Below are 20313 nucleotides of genomic sequence, written 5' to 3' on the forward strand. Positions count from 1 at the left end.
AATATTAAAGCTTGGAGTTGAACCTGCCTATAGGGAAGCCATTAAAACTTTCCTATAGGACCAGGAGATAGAAACACAAGTCTTAAAAAGGAAATTGAAAATGCCAGTGTCAGAACATGTTCATACCTAAAAATTCCTCTAGGTAGAGAAAGAGAAGAGGCAATTGCTAACAAAAATTATAGAGAGGAATAATGATATTATCAAATTGAAAAAGAATATTTGATATCTTGAGCAATTACAAAAAATCCATGTTTGTATAACTTCCTCTTCCATTTCTACAGATGTTCAAACTCCCCAAGATCCTTCAGAATCATCTAGCTAAGGCTCTTTCATACCTTAAGATTACTGAAATGGAAATGACTAAAATGAAGAAGATTATATAGTGTCAACAAGAGGGAATAACAGAGATGAAAGATGTAGCTATAAATAAAGGAACAATAATTAAATTTTGTAGAAGAAAATAAAAACAAACTGGTAGCTAACAAGTAGTCAGCATTGGAGGAAATAGACAAATTGAAAGGAGACGTACAACTAATAGAGGAAAAGTGGCTTATATGGGATGAAATAATATGAGAACTGAGAAATATATGGGGATATGTTAATATCATTGCATAGAAAAATACTCTACGCATTAAATTTAAACCAACCTTAGATAAATTTAAAGACGAGTTGAGTGACAAGATTACAAAGGAAAACTAGATTATCAAGTATTTAAATGACCATATTGGAAACAAATTAGGGTTTATGGAAATAACAGAGAGGACTCAAACTATTGCGGAGACTAGAAATTTCATTGAGAAAAAATTACTCAAAATTAAAGCTACAAATTGATGTAAGGAAATGAAGAAAACTATATCCCTGTTTGATAACAAAATTGAAAAAATAATAAGAGTTGGATTTCCAAGGTGTTGGGAGAAGCAAGTGATTTCCTCTCTTTGGATGCACACATAAATTCTTTGGTTGATGTAAAAAATAAATAAATAAATTACCTAGTTAGTTTGGTTCTTTGAAAGTGTAACACCGTCCTCCCACATTCACCCAAGTTACCTTACTATCAAGGTAAACATGTGATGAGGAGTTATTATGATATGATTCAACCTTCTAGATCACCTTAAGGAAGTGGAATCGACAAACCAAATTCCTTAATGACTTCCCTATTGGGTGCTACAGGACCCCCAAGGGCTAAACCACCCTTCCAAGTGCGCAAACCCTGAATTAAACCTCTTTTCTTAGTGCCCTGATCTCCCAGGCATTGGCATATCACTACCTGATTTTGACTGAAACCCTACAGTCGCACACATGATTCCTACCTATCATGAACATGAAATCTACAGGTCATAAATACACATCTGAACATAGGGGTCTCCTACTTATCTGAGAATCATTAAGAATGTCTAATGCCCTCTGATATTAGCTGCAATAACATCTATTAGGTCATGCATTCTATAATCAATCACATATTCATTAAACATGTCAAGAGCCATAAATAATATACGTCATATAACCAGCATATAAACTAGTAATAACCAACATATAAACCATGGAAACTCAACCATAATGTCACCATCATATTCAATAAATATTCTCATAGTTCACAATAGAAAATACCTCTTATTAATATATGAAAATGCAAACAAGGCAGGGACTTCCATGTACCGCCTGGCCATAGACTAGGCTAAACCAAATCTTTCTTTGTTCCAGTCACCCCCATGCCATATTCCAAGCATGATTGTGAGATCTCATGGAATAAACCAAGCAAAACCAAACCAGGGCATCCAGAGGCAAAACCACCTCAACCCTCAACTAGTGATTCTACCTCATGGTCGAACATCACTAACCATCCCCACATTGAGCGTTTGTTCCAACCAGGGCTTCCAGGACTAGTAACTCAACCCATAGCTGCTTTCGGGTTTCCAGAGCATTTTTCCAACTAGGGCTTCTAGGACTAGTAACTCAACCCACCAAGGGCTTCTAGAGAGTTTGTCCAACCAAGGGTTCCACGATTAGTAACTCAACCCAAGCTGTTGCAGGCCTTCTAGAGCAATTTTCTAACCAACGATTCCAGGAAATAGTAACTCAACCCACAAGCATTGTAAGGTACATGAGAACCAACTAGAAAACAAAAGGAAATAAACCCGCAAAACCATGGATATCCAGAAAATGGAAAGGATAGGCAAATCCACCGTCAATTCAGGCAATTCTCCATGCCAATGAAAGGTCGTGACAAAGAAACCACATGCATGTGCCATGCATGCCAAAACTAACAAGGAAATCATACATGAAACTCAGTACCTACAAGAAAAACCTGTTGTAGTTGTTGATCCTAATGTCCTCTTGCGCTTTTTTTCTCTTCTTTTGCCTTCTTACTCCAAATCCCAAGTATTCCACACTCCTCCAAGAGTTCTCTAAGAAAATTCTAAGTGTCCAAGAGTATGAGAGAGAGTAGAATGAGAGCTCCAAAATAGAACTGGAAAAAAGCTAACACTAACAAAAGCCATGAAATGATCCTTATAAGCCTTTTTATCGTTGAGGCCTATATTTTCTTCAATTTCATTATTTTTCCTTCATTTTCCTCCTCACATGAAACGTGTGACCTTTTGCCTTCCTTTTCTCCTAATTTTCATTATTTTCATAAATAAATGCCAAATAATGCCTCTTTGCATTTCCAAAGCCTTTGTCATTTCCTTTGCCAATTTCCATAGCCATTAATTAATCACAAGTGATCCCCATCACTATGTTTTTTTCCCAACATTTACATTGGAATATGTGTCCCATGACCTTGGTCTTATATATTTTTACATGAATTTTTAACCAAGGTTGTTATAGAACCCTCCCCCTTGGGGGAAAACAATCCTCAGTGTTCTATGTCACCTATAAGCCAACAACTACTAAAAATAGAACATACCGCCTATGGAGCTTTATAACATAGCTCGTTGCAGTATTTACAATGACCACTGCTGAAAACATGACAAACATATCATTTACTAGAGCTTTATGACATATCTCATTATGATATTTACAATAACAACCACATATACACACCTGCTTCAACCAATAAATAATTATACTATCTATGGATCTTTATAAATCCAGCTCGATACAATCTTTACAACAATATACACATATGCACATTTTCTCAACCAACAAATAAAAGGATATGATGTCCATATTAATCAACAAGGGAATCTAGAAGCTCACACGTCCACCTTCAAAGTATTACCAGGATTCACCTCCTTCCTAGGAAGTCCAGAATCCACTACCAAATTCAAATTCTACATCCAATGTCCAGCACTATAATCCTTATGCTACTTGTCCTCTCAGAGAATAGTTACCGACTCATTGTTCCAGGGAAAACTCCCAATGTGCATTTGATTCCATATGGAAATGCTAATAGCCAAAACAAATCCATCCCTGACCTTCCCTTCTCTACTACATAGTCCCTCGGGCAATTAGGTCACCCCCTTCTGTGCAGTCACACGCCTTCCAAGTTATGTGGGCATCCCCTTTTCTACTACAAAGTCCTTCAGGTGTCCCCTCCCTTAGGAATGTTTCCTCACAACAAAATACCAAAAACCAAGGCATATCCCTGCCTCAAAACCATCATACCAGTCAAATCATGCTCATGGAAATCAATGGACACTATTGGGTACCAGTGTCCCATAATGGCCCTGCTTTTGAAGTGCTTTACCAGCATACTGCTATATGTTCCAATTCCTTTCGTTGATGTTGCTAATTCTTGCAGTCAGTTTCATCGACCGAACCAGGAATTTTCATGCTTTCCTGTACCAAGCATATAACTTCTGTTTTATTTAAAATAAATTGAAATAAATTCACATCATACCTCATTGATAGCTCATCAATAAGGTACACTTGCAATTCTATTCACTTCCTATCACAACAAATCAAACTAGATCTTGACCAAATCATCATGTATAAACATATCACATCTAGTTAGCTTAAAACACAACCATCATAGATCAAAATCATGAATCACATGTAGTCATCATAAACCAAAATCATAGATCAAATGTAATTGTCATAAATCAGAATCATAGATCACATGCATAATAAAACTAAACTAAAATACTCATACTTATACAAACACCAGATTGGTTACCATACCCAGTAAGCACCTAGTTCCTGTTTCTTTTCTTCAATCATGTACACATACACCTACACTCGGTGTACAACACAACACATACATACACCTACACCTGGTGTACAACATAATAAATATACGTACACAGAGGACAACACAATGAATACACTTGTCAGGATGCTACGACTACACAATGCACATACATAGTACCACATGTACACAGAATAACATGTACAACATGCACACAATACCACATGTGCACAACACTACATGTACGACATGCATACAATACCACTTGTACAACAGTACTGCATGCACAACATGCACATAATACCACCTATACACAACACCACCTACACAACATGTACACAACACCACATGTATACATCATCACCTGCACAACGTGTACACAATACCACATGTACATAACACCACTTGCACAATGTGTACACAACACCACATCTACACGGCACCACATGAACGACATGTACATAACACCACATGTACACAACACCACATGCATGACATGTACACAACACCATATGCACACAACAGCCCATGTGCAACATGTACACGACACCACATGTATAATCATATACACAACACCACATGTACATAGCACCAAATGTACAACATGCACACCATGCCATATGTACACAACACCACATACACAACATGCACAAAACACCATATGTATAGAACACCACATATCCAACATGCGCACAACACCATATGTACACAACACTGCATATCCAACATGCGCCCAACACCATATGTACACAACATGCACACAACACCATTTGTACACAACATCATAGGTGCAACATGTACAACACATATACAACAGTAGTACTGCACATTCATAAACCACACGCTGACTCTACTAAGCAACCTTGCTTCTAGTCTCTCTCCATCATCCATGCTTATTCTAGCATGTTGCGGATCACGTCGCTTTCATTTTGTTGATGTACCTCTCAGCATTACATGTCCATAACATAAACATATGCATAGTATAAACACATAATATCAACTCATATCCACATGATACTGACCTCATAGATTCGTCGAGGCTACTCTTCCCACTTGATTCCCCATAAGTCTAGGAACCTCTTTCATGCCATTTACCTACATAAGCAATCATTCCTCCACAAGAATGATCCACAGAAACCATGTCAGATAGCAACATACATACATATATATACACATATAAACATCAACATAAAACAATCATGATCCCTGACGACCTTGTCAGAAAACTACATACATCTGTCTATCTATATATATCTCTATGTGTGTGTGAAGAGTAGCACAAAACAATCCTAACCACCCTATCAGTAAATGACATACATACATATATGCATAAGTGTAAACATCCATATAATCATAGTCACAACACAATTACCAGATATTGTAAGGTCTAGGCTAAGGAATCTGACGCCTCAATTCCATTTACTTTACCTTTCATGTTAGCTTTCTCATGATTTTTCTTCTACCTGTCCATTTATCCCAATGGACCCATCCAATCTAATCCATTGTCATACTATAGCCTTCAGTTTCCCTTTACTCATGCATTGAGCTTCATTCAAATCTTACATTACCTTTTAGGTTTCATTCAACTCTCCCTAGGATCCATTAACTTCCTCCTTCCCAACCAAATTCCCAAGACCCAAAAAACACAAAAGATAATAACAATAAACAAATAAGAAGAAAACCATGAAAACCAATAAAAATACGACACCACAAACAAAGTGGTATGGCCATACACTAGACATAAATGAAAGTGAAAATAAAGCAAAAAAAAAATCACAAAATACCAAAATCACAGACAAACAACAACACCATGACTCAACCCCACATGTTCCCAATGCTTCCAAAGGAAAACTCAACCTGAGTGTTCTCCAGGATTTCATGGCAGTCTCTTTGCAATGCAATTCCCTATATCATACTACCATAAACACATAATTATCAGTGTATAAAAAAATATAACAATATATCAGTTATCTTACCTTGTTGTGCAAAACACGTTGCCTTGTAGCTGAACACACATGTTAGCCACATGTTCCAAAGATCAAGGCAATATATCCATTAATTTGAAACCAACCTTACCATATCTAACAACCATGTCATACTCACAAATCAACTCACATTCATCAGTCATAATACATATTGCTACAACTATCACCTACTTATAATCGAGTACATATCAACTGTCTGTTATGAAACCGGCTCACAAAAAGATAGAACAGATAGATCAACGCCTTAAAATTCAACCTCTTTGAGGGGGCAACCTCCTTTACATTACACAAATGAACAATTCTTGGATGATAAAAATGACAAAACCTCCTTTCTATATATAGGAGTCTAAGGTGTCACAATATAACCAAGCCGACCTAACAATAATAATATAAAGACACAAAAATAACAATAGAGGGATTCTATGGGGCACAATAATAATAATATGGGGACAATAGGGGCACAACAATATTAATAAGGGATACAATGACAATAGTAATGGGGGAATCACTAGTATTATAGGGACCTAACATGACCATCTCCTTCAAAAAAGTGTTGTCCTCAACGCTTGAGTAGTTCTGGATGCTTCTGTATAAAATTCTCATCCTCCAATGTGGAATCTTCAGCGAATAAGTTCTTCCACTTAATGAGATACTCCGAAATTGATCAATTTCGTAGCTGTCGAGTTCTTGTTTCAGTGACTGCTTCCGGTTCCAATATAATTTTTCCTTCCTCGTTAAATTCTGGAAATATTGTTTGAACTGGGAGCTTGTCACCTATAACCTTCTTTAAACATGAAACATGGAAAACTGGGTGCACTCGAGAAGCTACAGGAAGCTCCAATTTGTATGCCATAGTACCAATCTTTTGCAACACCTTGTACGGACCATAATACTTTGGTGATAATTTATTATCCTTCTTAGCTTGCTTGAGGGACATTTGTTTATATGGTTGTAACCGTAGGAATACGCAGTCACCTACATCAAAACTTCTTTCGCTGCGATGTTGATCTACCTGTTGTTTCATTCTATTCTGCGCCAACGTGAGGTTATCCTTTAAGAGTTGGAGAACTTGTTGTTGATACTCCATGTGATGTTCCACTGCTTGAACCTTAGAATTTTCTCTTAAATATGATGTGATGGATGGTGGCTGATATCCATAAAGTGCCATAAATGGGGTCATTTTTGTTGCAGTATCGAAGGAAGTGTTATACCACCATTCAGCCAGAGGCAACCATTTGACCCATTGTGTCTGTTTATCAGATACAAAGCAACGAAGATATCCTTCCAAACATTTGTTTACTATCTTAGTTTGCCCATCAAATTGAGGATGATAAGATGAGCTATGAGCTAACTGAGTACCAAGACAAGAAAATAATTTTGTCCAAAAATTTCCAGTGAAAATGGGATCTTTGTCACTTACAATAATATTTGGGTTTCCATATAGATTTTGAATTGTTTCCATAAATGTAGTAGAAACTGTACTGGCTTTAAATGGATGTGATAATGCACAAAAGTGTGCATACTTGGTAAGTCTGTCAACTACCACCATGATGGAACTCTTTCCTTCAGACTTGGGTAAATCAGTGATAAAATCCATTGAAACCTCCTCCCAACATTGGCTTGGAATGGATAAAGGTTGTAATAGACTTGGGGTCTTAATTGTTTCAACTTTATTTTGTTGGAAAAACAAACATTTTGCCACAAACTTTTGAATATCCGATTTAAGGCCATCCCAAAAAAGTTCCTTCTTAACCCTGTGGTAAGTTTTTAAAATCCCTGAGTGCCCTCCTAAGGGAGAAGTGTGCAATTCCATAAGAATATTTTGTTTGAGTTGGGAATTCTTACAGAGGTATAAGCGATATATGTACCATAACGAATCATTTTTCCAGTTAAATGTATCAGATGTACTGGAATCTTGTTGTAACTTTCGAATAAGTGCCCACACTTCTTCATCATTCTTCCATTCCTCCCTTGCTTCGTTTATCCAATCTGGTTGGATAATAGAAATGGAACACATTAATGCTTCCACATTCGCATCCTTTCTTGAGAGTGCATCTACCACAACATTTTGCATCCCTTTTTTGTAAATGATTTCAAAGTCATAACCCAACATCTTTGTGACTCATTCTTGTTGCTCTTCAGATGATAGTCTTTGTTCTAAAAATTATTTAAGACTATCATGATCCATTTTTACCTTGAAGTGTCTTCCCATTAGGTAGGGTCGCCATTTCTTAAGTGCATGTAGTATTGCCAACATTTCCTTCTCATAAATGGATTTATGTAAATACTTTCCCTTGAGTGGACGACTTTTGAAAGCAATGGGTCTTCATCTTGCATTAAAACAGCACCAATTCCATTTCCTCAGAAGCATCACATTCCACAATAAATGTTTTTGTGAAGTCTGGTGTAGCTAAGACCGGTGCTTGGCACATTGTCTCTTTAAGATGTTCGAAGGCCTTTATTGCTTATGGAGTCCTATTACACTAAAAAATGTCACCATGACTATTTGCAGTTAGTATGGCTCCATCAACTGTCATACTATCCTCCTTGGCAAGTCTCATGCCTCTGCTTTTCATGTCAAACTCCAAGAAAGAGAGAAAAGTCATTTAAAGTCAATTATCTCTGGGTACGCAGTTTCTCTCAGCCTTACCTGCGTGTATGCAACCCAAGTTCACAATACCTACGTACTTGTACGCTTTGTCTGTAAAGCAATGGGCGCGTACTCCTGTAAAGGTCAAAAGGCGCAAGTTTCACTCCAAAAAAGTTACTTGTGGTCATTTCTAGAGCATTCTAGAAGCTTGTTTGACGTGTATGGAGCGCCTTCAGATGGTTCATGTATCCCTATGAAAGAGGAACTTATCCCATCAAGAGGGGAGCTATCCCATCCAAAGAGGGGTTTATCCCATTGATGGTGGACCTGAATAACTTCCTCTAGAGCACTATAAATACAGGCATTGGGCCAGAGGGAGAGGAGGTTGAAAGCTGAATATTCCTAAGGGTAGATGCTGCTGGAATTAGGACTTCCTTGTAGAAGCTTGTGAGGAGAGATTCCCATCCTTTCTTGTTTCATTTGGAAGTGGGTGAGCTGATCAAAGTAAAGGAGAACTCTTGTTGGACCCTGGGAGGGACCTGCACAACACCAAGGCTCAGGTTGTAATGGTTTCTTTTGTTTCCTATTAATACAAATAAGTCCATTCTTCTCAACAATTTGTTATTTATGAGTTGTTTCATATACTCCTTGGTCTGTATGTTAAATATGTTTTATTTTATGAGATATTCAGGTGCTATTTAATCGTTTGATTGTTAGTGAATGCAGGTTTCGAAGAGAAGGAGGAGCTCATCCGGATCGACGAGGCTGGACTACTACAACAGCGTTGGACTACAGGTAGGATCTAAACACTTGATTTCTTATATGGTAAATGCATGTTTAGAGAAGGATTGTTCTTAATTGTCTTGTTTGTCACTAGAAAGCCTTAAGCTTCTAGGGAGGTTGATTTTGTCCGCAAAATCGACTCTTTCCGCATGACAAGTCCATGAAAATGCATCTTTCTTCAATAATGTTGTTAGAGGTGCTGTTATTCTCCCATAATTCAAAACAAACTTGCAATAATACCCTGTCAACCTGAGAAATCCTCGCAGATGCTTTATGGATGTGGGGATTTTCCATTCCTTAATGGCTTTAATTTTTCCAGGGTCTACCTTAACACCTTCATGAGATACAATATGACCCAGATATTCCACCTCTTGTACTCCAAAGAAACATTTGGAGCTTTTTTCATATAATTGTTTCTCCTTCAATAGTTTGAGCACCCTATCAACATGTTCAACATGATCCTTCCAAGGCTTGCTGTAGCTTAGTATATCATCAAAAAATGCTAACACAAATTTTATAAGGAAGGGTTTGAAAATGGAATTCATCAAACCTTGAAATGTAGAAGGTGCATTGGTAAGGCCAAAAGGCATGACCAAAAATTCATAATGACCCTCATGAGTTCTAAATGTTGTTTTCGGAATGTCTTCAATCTTCATTCTGATTTGATGATATCCTGAACGAAGATCCAACTTGGTGAAGTAAATAGATCCATGTAATTCATCCAATAATTCATCAATGACAGGAATGGGAAATTTATCTTTAATAGTGAGCTTGTTGAGCTCCCTATAATCTGGACACATGTGCCAAGATCCATCCTTCTTGTGCACCAATACTACTGGAGCAGAGAAATAACTTTGACTAGGTTGAATTATACCAGCCTCTAGCATTTCTATAACCATACGTTCAATTTCACTCTTTTTGGCATAGGGATATTTGTACAGCCTGATGTTTGGAGGAACACTTCTTGGAATCAAATGAATAGCGTGATCATGATCACAAATAGGTGGGAGACCTTTGGGAGTCTCAAATACCTTGGAATGATTGTCCAAGACTTTTTGGAGATCTGGAGAAATATATGATTTCGATGTGGAAACATCTAGTGAACATAATTGTGCAATTACACCTCATTGTTCCTTCTTTAGAAGCTTTGTCATACCGTTAGAGATGATTATCTTTCCCGGTTTCCCTGCATTACCCCTTAATTCAACTTCCTTTCCTTCCGTAGAAAATTTCATGAAAAGTTCTTAAAAATTAAAAGCTATTGTACCCAAGGATTGTAGCCATTGGACTCCTAGTACAACATCAACACCACCCATTGGAATGGAAAGCATTGGGCTATTCAATACATATTCTCCCATGGATAGTTTGATATTATGGAACTTTCCAGAGCAATTTACGGTTCCCCACTTGCAACCATCACTTGAAACTCTGGTGTTGGATATAAGAAGCAATTCAATTCTTTTGCTATCTTACAATGAATAAAATTGTGGGTACTTCCTGAGTCAATCAACACTATTACCCTTTTCTTCTTGATATGTCCTTCTATCTTGATGGTTTGAGGAGTGGTAATTCCAGCCAATGGATTACAAGATATGGTCAGATTCATTTCTTCTTTATCTAGGGTTTGTTCCTAGATTATATCCTCTTCTTTTGAAATTTCTTGTTCCTTTTCTTCCTCCTCTTCACAATCTATGTAGAATAATTTCTTCTCAGCACATTTATGACTTTAGTGTATTTGCTATCACAACTGTAACAAAGCCCTTTTGCTCTTTTTTCTTCCAATTTTTGTGGTGTCAACCTTGTAGGTTGTGGAAGGCTAGGGGCAAGAACACTTCCATATTTATAGTTGTGAGTGGTAGGCTTCCTGGTTGCCATGATTTTGCTTTCCGTTTTTCTTGCTAACTTGAATGCCTTCTCCAATGAATTGGGTTCCCAAAGGCGAACATCATGTTGGATATTATCCTTTAAAGTCCCTATGAACACATCAATCCTATGCTCCTCTGGAATATCTCTTACCCTTATGTTCAATTTTTGGAAGTCCTCAATGTGCTCCATCATTGAACCCTTTTGTTTGAGATTTATCAATTGGCTAAAAAAAGTGTTGCTTTTTGTATCCTCATAATGTGCTATCATTTCTTCCGAAAAATTGCCCAAGTGACAATTTGTTTACAAGAGCAGAGCCATCGATACCATATAAACTAATTTGGTTCCAAATATAAGGTTGCAATACGTACCTTTTGTGTGTTTTGCACATTATGGAGATCGAAAAATTGCTCCATCTGTAGTATCCATGTTCCGGGTTCCTTGCCATCAAACTTCCTCATATCAATATTTGGAACATGGTGGTTCTTCAATCCAATGTTAGAGTCTATGAAATCATGATTAACATTTATTTTGTTTTCATCATGAGTTTCTTTTACTACCTTTTCGTTATTAGTAAGCATTTCTTGTAGAAACTTTGTCAAATCTATCTTCAAATCTGTCTTCAAATCTTCCATGCCTATCTTCAAATCTGTCTTCAAATCTATCTTCAAATCGTCCATCTTAGCTTCCATGTCATTCATCTTAGCTTCCACATCATTGATCTTAGCTTCCACATCATTCATCTTAGCTTCTACGATTTTCTTTAAACCATCCATCTTAGCTACCACGCCTTTCTATAAACCATTCATCTTAGCTTCTACATCTTTCTTTAAACCATCCATATTAGATTCTGTTACTTTTTGTGCAAGTGACATTTGTTGCACTTGGTCTCGTAATTTTGATATATCATGTTGCATTTCTTCCTCTTCTTCATGAGTCATGCTAGAGCTTTTAGGTTGCTTACTAGGTGTTTCCATTTTCTTTCTTCGGGGCATCAATTACCAATAATAGTTCTTCACTATGCCCTTTGAATTCCTTCAAACTAATTTTTCAAACCAAGCTTATGCAAAAATTAAAACAAATCTACACACCTTTTTTCACTTTGTAGGAGCTCGATATTGCATCTGATGTATCTCTATAATTTCAGATCTTCCAGTTCTGAAATTGCGACTTGCAATAGCCCTCTATGTCCTCTTTCCAATGCCACTAGTCTGATCGAATTTAGATTCTCCAAGAAAGAGTTATGCACAATCTCCCAAGATGACCTGATTATATACCTTTTCAGAAGAGCGAACTTGTATGAAGTTCCACGTGTCACTGTTTTGACCTTAGGATCTGAAAAATATATACAGGAAATTATAGTCTGTTCGATTTTTGTACCTTCTTACGAAATTTCAGTCTGATGCTCAGAACAAAAGTTATGATGATTTTCCCCAGGTCACCTGTTTGGAATGTAATTAGGGAGTCTCCAAAAAGGCCAACTTCCTGAGATCATATCTCCGCAAATATAGTGTGAAAAGATCTGAAATTTAGAATCGAGGTTTAGAATGATTTCAACCCAAATGGGTTTTGTTTTTTGCATCTGAAACATCGCAGAAAAAAAGTTATAGCACAAATTCCACGATGACTTGTTTGGAGCAGCGAAACCCTAGAATCGAAAGCTCTGATACCAAATGTTATGAAACCAACTCACAAAAATATAGAAAAGATACATCAACGCCTTAGGATTCATCCTCTTCGAAGGGGAAACCTCCTTTACATTACATAAATGAACAATTCTTGGATGATACAAATGACAAAACCTCCTTTCTATATATAAGAGTCTAAGGTGTCACAATATAACCAAGCCGACCTAACAATAATAATATAAAGGCACAAAAACAACAATAGAGTGATTCTATGGGGCACAATAATAATAATATGGGGACAATAGGGGCACAACAATATTAATAAGGGATACACCGACAATAGTAATGGGGGAATCAGTAGTATTATAGGGACCTAACACTGTCTCAACAAATATGTGTTAGTACAATCGTGTTAAAACAAGATAATTTCTTCATGCTATCTTATAAACACATACTCATATCATGCAATTTATCAAACATTCAACTTAACAGATAGACGACATAATAGACATCAAAGACTCAAACACCAGATAGATGACATAATCAAACATTCAAGCACCAAGTAGATGACATAAGCAAACTCATACCTTAATGTATCTCAAGGGAGGCTATCCCATATGCAAAGTCAATCTAGATTAGCACAATATAACTTCACAACACATCAAATCAAACATAAATGAGGTCATGATATCGATAACAGTAAGTATCTAACACGTTCACATCATAAACTCATAAACAATTGACATTCATGCATAACAATGACATCTTACATAGTCGGTCTAGATTAGTACAACATAATATCACAAATATGTTGGCTCATACCTTAATAACATAATCATAACCATATGTATAGGTCAATCCAAATCCACACGACACATATAACATCAAGATATTAAATGCAACAACCCTAATCACAAGTTAACTAACATATAACAACAACAAGTTAACATATAACATACTCATCAATAACATATAACATAATTAGTAAGTTAACTAACATAAAACAACAACAAGTTACTACAATTCATGACTATCCAATGCATTTTCATATAACCACACTGATTAACTAACATCTATCATGCATGTAACTGCAACAACCATAAACTAACAAACATGTGCATAACCCTAATGCTTATAAAAACCATTAACCAACATACCTCCATACCCACCATACCAACCTATATGACGATATTCTCTTACTCCAAGGTCCAGTGTTGCAACCTCGCTTTGATGATCTGCATCTCTTGCTCTATCTTAGCCAACACATTAGCATCATAACAAACACCAACATCATTATGACACAAAATACACATAATGAACTCACAATGCATGTTTTACCTACTATACATGCATAATTGTAACCATGACAATGCATGCATGACAACATATAAACACTGACATGCATAACAAATTCATATACAACCAACATGAATTCATGACAAATGCATCCCAACAACAACAACATCAAATTCCACATGGTGACACAACTGCAACCATGATCACCTCCATGCATACACAACAAACACATAAACCAAAAGCATAAGGAACACATATGCAACTGATATGTATGCATTTACAATGCACCGCCCATCCAGTTCAAGGGGTTAACCATTCTCTGATACTACTCTCTAAAACCCTCCTCCCATATTTACTCAAGTTACCAGCCTACTAGGGTAAACATGTGATGAAGAGTTACTATGATACAAGTCAACCTCATAGATCACCTTAAAGAAGTGGAATTGACAAACCAAAAACCTTAATGACTTCCCTATTTTGTGCTACAGGACCCCCAAGGGCTAAACCACCTTTCCAGGTGCCCAAACCCTGAATTAAACCTATTTTTTTAGTTCCTTGATCTCCCAGATGATGGAACAACACTACCTGATTTCGACTTAAACCCTCTAGTCGTATGCATGATGCCTATAAGGGAGTAATTGCAGTCTTTTTCACCTAGTTTTATACCTACAACTGTGAGATTTAAGCCACTTTTTCAGGCTAGGATACAGACCTTTGCCAAAAACTTAATGAAATTTTCTAGAACTATGAATGACACAAGGACAAAGCTTTCCATACAAGTATTAGACAAGAACTTGACCTAACAAGGCCTATCCATGATAGACATTCTGTCAAACATATCATGAAAATGAAATCTATAGGTCATAAATACACATCTAAACACAAGGGTCTCATACTTATCTAAGAATAACCAAGAAGGACTAATTCCCTCTCATATTTGTTGTAATGACATCTATTAGGTCATGCGTTCGATAACCAATCACATATTCATCAATCATGTTAAGATCCATAAACAATATACATCATATAACCAACATATAAACCAACAATAACCAACATATAAACCATCACAACTCAACCATTATGTCACCATCATAATAAATACATATTCTCATAGATCACAATAGAAAATACCTCTTATTAATATATTAAAATGTCAACAAGTCAGGGACTCCCATGTACCGCCTGACCATAGACTAGGCTGAACTAAATCTTTTTTTTAGCCGGTCACCCCCATGCCATATTCCAAGCATGCATGTGGGATATCATGGAATAAACCAAGCAAAACCAAACCAGGGCTTCCAGAGGCCAAACGAACTCAACCCTTAACCAGTGATTCCACCTCATGGTTAGACATCACTAACCATCACAAAATTGGTCTCCACCCAAGCTGTCGAGGGCTCTAGAGTGTTTTTCCCAACTAGATCTTCCAGGACTAGTAACTCAACCCATAGCTACTATCAGACTTCCAGAGCATTTTTCCAACCAGGGCTTCCAAGACTAGTAACTCAACCCACCAAGGGCTTCAAGAGCGTTTTTCCAACCAAGGCTTTCAGGACTAGTAACTCAACCCAAGCTGTTAGAGGGCTTCTAGAGCGTTTGTCCAACCAAGGCTTCCAGGAGCTAGTAACTCAACCCACAGCCATAAGGAACATCAGAACCAACCAGAAAAAAAAATGAAACAAACCCACAACACCATGGTTATCCAAGAAATGGAAAGGCTAGGAAAATCCACCATCAATCCAGGCAATCTTCCATTCCAACCACAAATCATGACCAAGAAACCATATGCATGTGACATGCATGCCAGAAATAGCAATGGAATCATACATACAACTCGGTATCTGCAAGAAAAACCCATTGTAGCTGCTAATCCCGATGTCCTCTTGCAATTTTTTACTCGTCTTGTGCCTTCTTACTCCAAATTTCAAGTATGCCACACTCCTCCAAGATTGCTCCAAGAAAACTCTAAGTGTCCAAGAGTATGAGAGAGAGAGAGAGAGTAGAATGAGAGCTTCAAAACAGAACTGAAAAAAAGCTAACACTGACAAAAGCCATGAACTGATACTCATAAGCCTTTTTATCATTAAGGTCTCGATTTTCTTCAATTTCCATTATTTTTCCTTCATTTTCCTCCTCACATGCAACCTGTGACCTTTCACCTTATTTTTCTCCTAATTTCCATTATTTTCATAAATAAATGCCAAATAATGCCTTTTTGCCTTTCCAAAGCCTTTTCCATTTCCTTTGCCAATTTCCATAGCCATTAATTAATCACAAGTGATCCCCATCACTATGTTTTTGCCCAACATTCATCTTGGAATACATGTCCCATGACCTTGGTCTTATATTTTTTTACATGAAGTTTTAAGTGGGGTTGTTACAGAAAGCTCAAAACATCAACTATCTGCAAAGAGATTTTTAGTTATTATGGTTGGTGAAAATTTTGTTTTTGGCCAAAACAAACTATGAAAACTATACAAATTTGATGATAACATGTGACAAGATAATAAATCATCCTTATCTAGATAGAAAAGAGTGGAAAAAGTGCTTGATATTGATTACATGAAGAGACTTATGAAACTTGATTTATGGGACCTGAAGGAAATAAACGTGTCATGTAGATTCTCCAGAATTATCTCATTTTTGATAAGTTTGTTTAAGAATTATCAGATTATTTTTTATGAGAAATTTTGTACGTAATTATATTTAAAAGGCTTGTTAAGTTTTAGTTAAGAGACAATTAATTTGAAAAGAGGCCTTGTGTTGATTTAATCACAATGTAAGTCATTTTCCAATAGGAAAAGAGGCCTTGTGTTGATTTAATCACAATGTAAGCTAAGGGGATGGATATGCTATGAATCTAATATTAACTACACGAGTATATATTTGTGCATGTCCATAAAAAATGTTACCTAAATGAGAGTATAATAGAGTGTAGATTTGTGAATGTGCATGAGTATAGTATATTATCTAAATGAAAGTGTTGTTTACTAAAAATTTTACATTGTGTTACCGGTGCAGTTTAATTAAACTAAATTTGAAATTTAAGTTTCACAAGCAATATGTTGCCATACAACCCTTATATGTTGACTTGAGATTGCATTGTTCATTGTTATTTCTTTTGTATTACTTTCTCAACCTCGATAATAAATATTTTGAGTCTCTAATCAAAATTATTCTTTAAGTGTAATAAAAAAATAAAACTCCATAAATTGTTGTACTGTGCCAGAGATAGGTGTGTTATAATGGAAATGTGACAATTTTTCTCTTTGTTGTTATGGGTTTGTACATTCCATTTAGAGTAAATTTAAACATATCATACCATTTTTTTAGGCCTATAATTTGGTACAATGTGCTCTATTGTGAGAAGTCGTGTTTTTTATGCCAAACATCATAAAGATAGGAAATATAAATTTATTTGATTTTGTAGCAAGAGTTGGTGTTCAGTGTTTTGAATATAAAATATCAAAGTGTTCTACATAGACAATATACTCAACATTATGGTGTATCATATAATAAATAAATCATTTTTAAATATTGTTTGGAAAATATTCGTAAGTTAATGTTTTATATGATCTAAAAACATATTGATGATGTGTGCAAGTAATTTACTTGCATCATGCTTCTAAAGTTGGAGCACACTAATGGATATCTTAAAGAATTTTGGATCATACAATAATGAATGTCATATAATCCCTAATGGATAATGTCACTTTATTTTGTCTGGTTCTCCTAATACAACACAAGTGTATTCCCCAAGAAATCCTTGGGGCGGATATAATTTTCCAAGCAAATTTTGGAATGGAGAATATTGTTGTTTTTATACTTTCAACACTACAGCATATTGAACCTATTGCAAGACGATTTTTTTCTATTGTCCTGTATCATACTCGAGAATTGACATATCAAGTAATTTGAATAATAAATATGATTTAATAGCTAAGGTTGGGAGTTTTTTTTTTTTTTTTTGTAGATATGCCATGAATTCAAGAGGTTTTATCTATAACACCCTCCTCCCATACCTACCCAAGTTGGCCCACTGAGGTAAATATGTGACGAAGAGTTACTACAATATGATTCAACTTCCCAAGTACAATTAAGGAAGTGGAATCAACAATGGAAAAACCAAACTATCCTTCCTTAGGAGCTACAGGACCCCTAGGGGCTAACCAACCACTCCAGGTGCCCAAACCCTAAGTTAACTTGCTTCTTAAATGAACTAAACCCCGAGTTTCTCTTAGGACAAGCCCTCCCTATGAATGTAACCCTCTAGTCACTCAAATAACAAGGCCTACATGCAACTGCAAACTCTTTCACCCAGTTTTGTGCCAATGACTATGAGATTTCAGCCACTTTTAAGGCTAGTCTCTAGGCCACTTCCCATAACTTCATAAAAATTTCCAGAACAATTAATGACACTAGGAAAAATCCTTTCACACAAAACTTAGACAAGAACTTGACCTAACTAGGCCTATCCATAACATGCACTTCATCAAACACATCATGAACATGTAATCTACAGGTCATAATTACATATTTTATCATAGGGGTCTCATACTTATCTGAGAATCATAAATAAGGTCTGATTCCCTCTCACAATAGATACATTATCATCTATTATGTCATTCATTCATTATAATTTCATCTACTTACAAAAACATGATGAGAGTCAGACCTCAAAACTATCATTAACCATGCTTGTAACCAACATATACCTAGATAAACAATAATAATAGAAAAATTGTCATAGCCACATAATAACAAGTACATTTACACATATAACACAAGAGGAAAAGAGCTCATATTAGCATATGCAAATCCAACCAAGTCAGGGACTTCCACATACCACCCAACCATAGATTGGACTCAACCGAATCTTTCTTTCAGCCAATCATGCTTGTGCCATATTTCTAGCATGAATGTGGGATCTCATGGAATAAACCAAGAAAACAAAACTAGGGATTCCAGAGGCTAAACCACCTCAACCCTCAACCAATGATTCCACGTCATATTCAGACATCACTAACCATCGATAGATCGGTCTCCATCTAATCTATCTAGGGTTCCAAAGCATTTGTTCCAACCTAGCCTCCAGGACTAGTAACTCAACCCATAGTTGTTGTCGGGCTCCAGAGCATGTGCCAAACCAAGGCTTCTAGGACTAGTAACTCAACCCACCAAAGGCTCCAAAGCATTTGTCAAACCAAGGATTCCAAGACTAGTAACTCAACCAGGGATTCCAGATCATTTGTCTAACCAAGGCTCTAGGAACTAATAACTCAACACACATCCATAAGGAACATGAGCACCAACCATAAACAAAAGGTAAAACCCACAACACCATGGTTATCCAGGAAATGGAAAGGTTAGGAAAAACCACTATCAATCTAGGAAATCCTCCATGCCAATGACAGATCATAACCAAATAACCACATGTGTATTCCATGCATGTCAAAAATAGCAAGTAGATTTTACATGCAACTCGGTACCTATAAGAAAAACCAAATTTAGTTATTGATCCCAATGTTTCCTTGTGCTTTCCTTTTCTTCATTTTCCTTCTTGCTCCAAATCCAAAGTATGTCACAATGCTACAAGAGCGCTCCAAGAAAAATCTAAGTGTGCAATAGTGAGAGAGAGAGTAGAGAGAGAGCTCCAAGCTAAATCTGCCAAAAAGCTATGAGCTGATCCTCATAATCCATTTTATCATTGAGGATTCTATTTTATTCGTTTTCCATTATTTTCATTAATTTTCCTTCATTTTCCTCCTCACATGCAACCTATGACCTTTCACCTTCCTTTTCTCCTAATTTCCATTATTTTCATAAATAAAATGCCAATAAATGCCTCATGCCTTTCCAAATCCTTTGCCATTTCCTTTGCCAATTTCCATAGCCACTAATTAATCACAAGTGATCCTCATCACTATGTTTTTGCCCAACATTTAGTTTGGAATACGTGCACCATGACTTTGGTCTTATTTTTCCTTTATTAAGTTTATTAGATGGATTTATGTCTCAAGGATATTACATACTTGA

Source organism: Pinus tabuliformis, chromosome 9 (assembly GCF_031772625.1).
Source record: "Pinus tabuliformis cultivar Carrire ecotype Pingquan chromosome 9, CPIR1, whole genome shotgun sequence".
NCBI lineage: Eukaryota > Viridiplantae > Streptophyta > Pinopsida > Pinales > Pinaceae > Pinus > Pinus tabuliformis.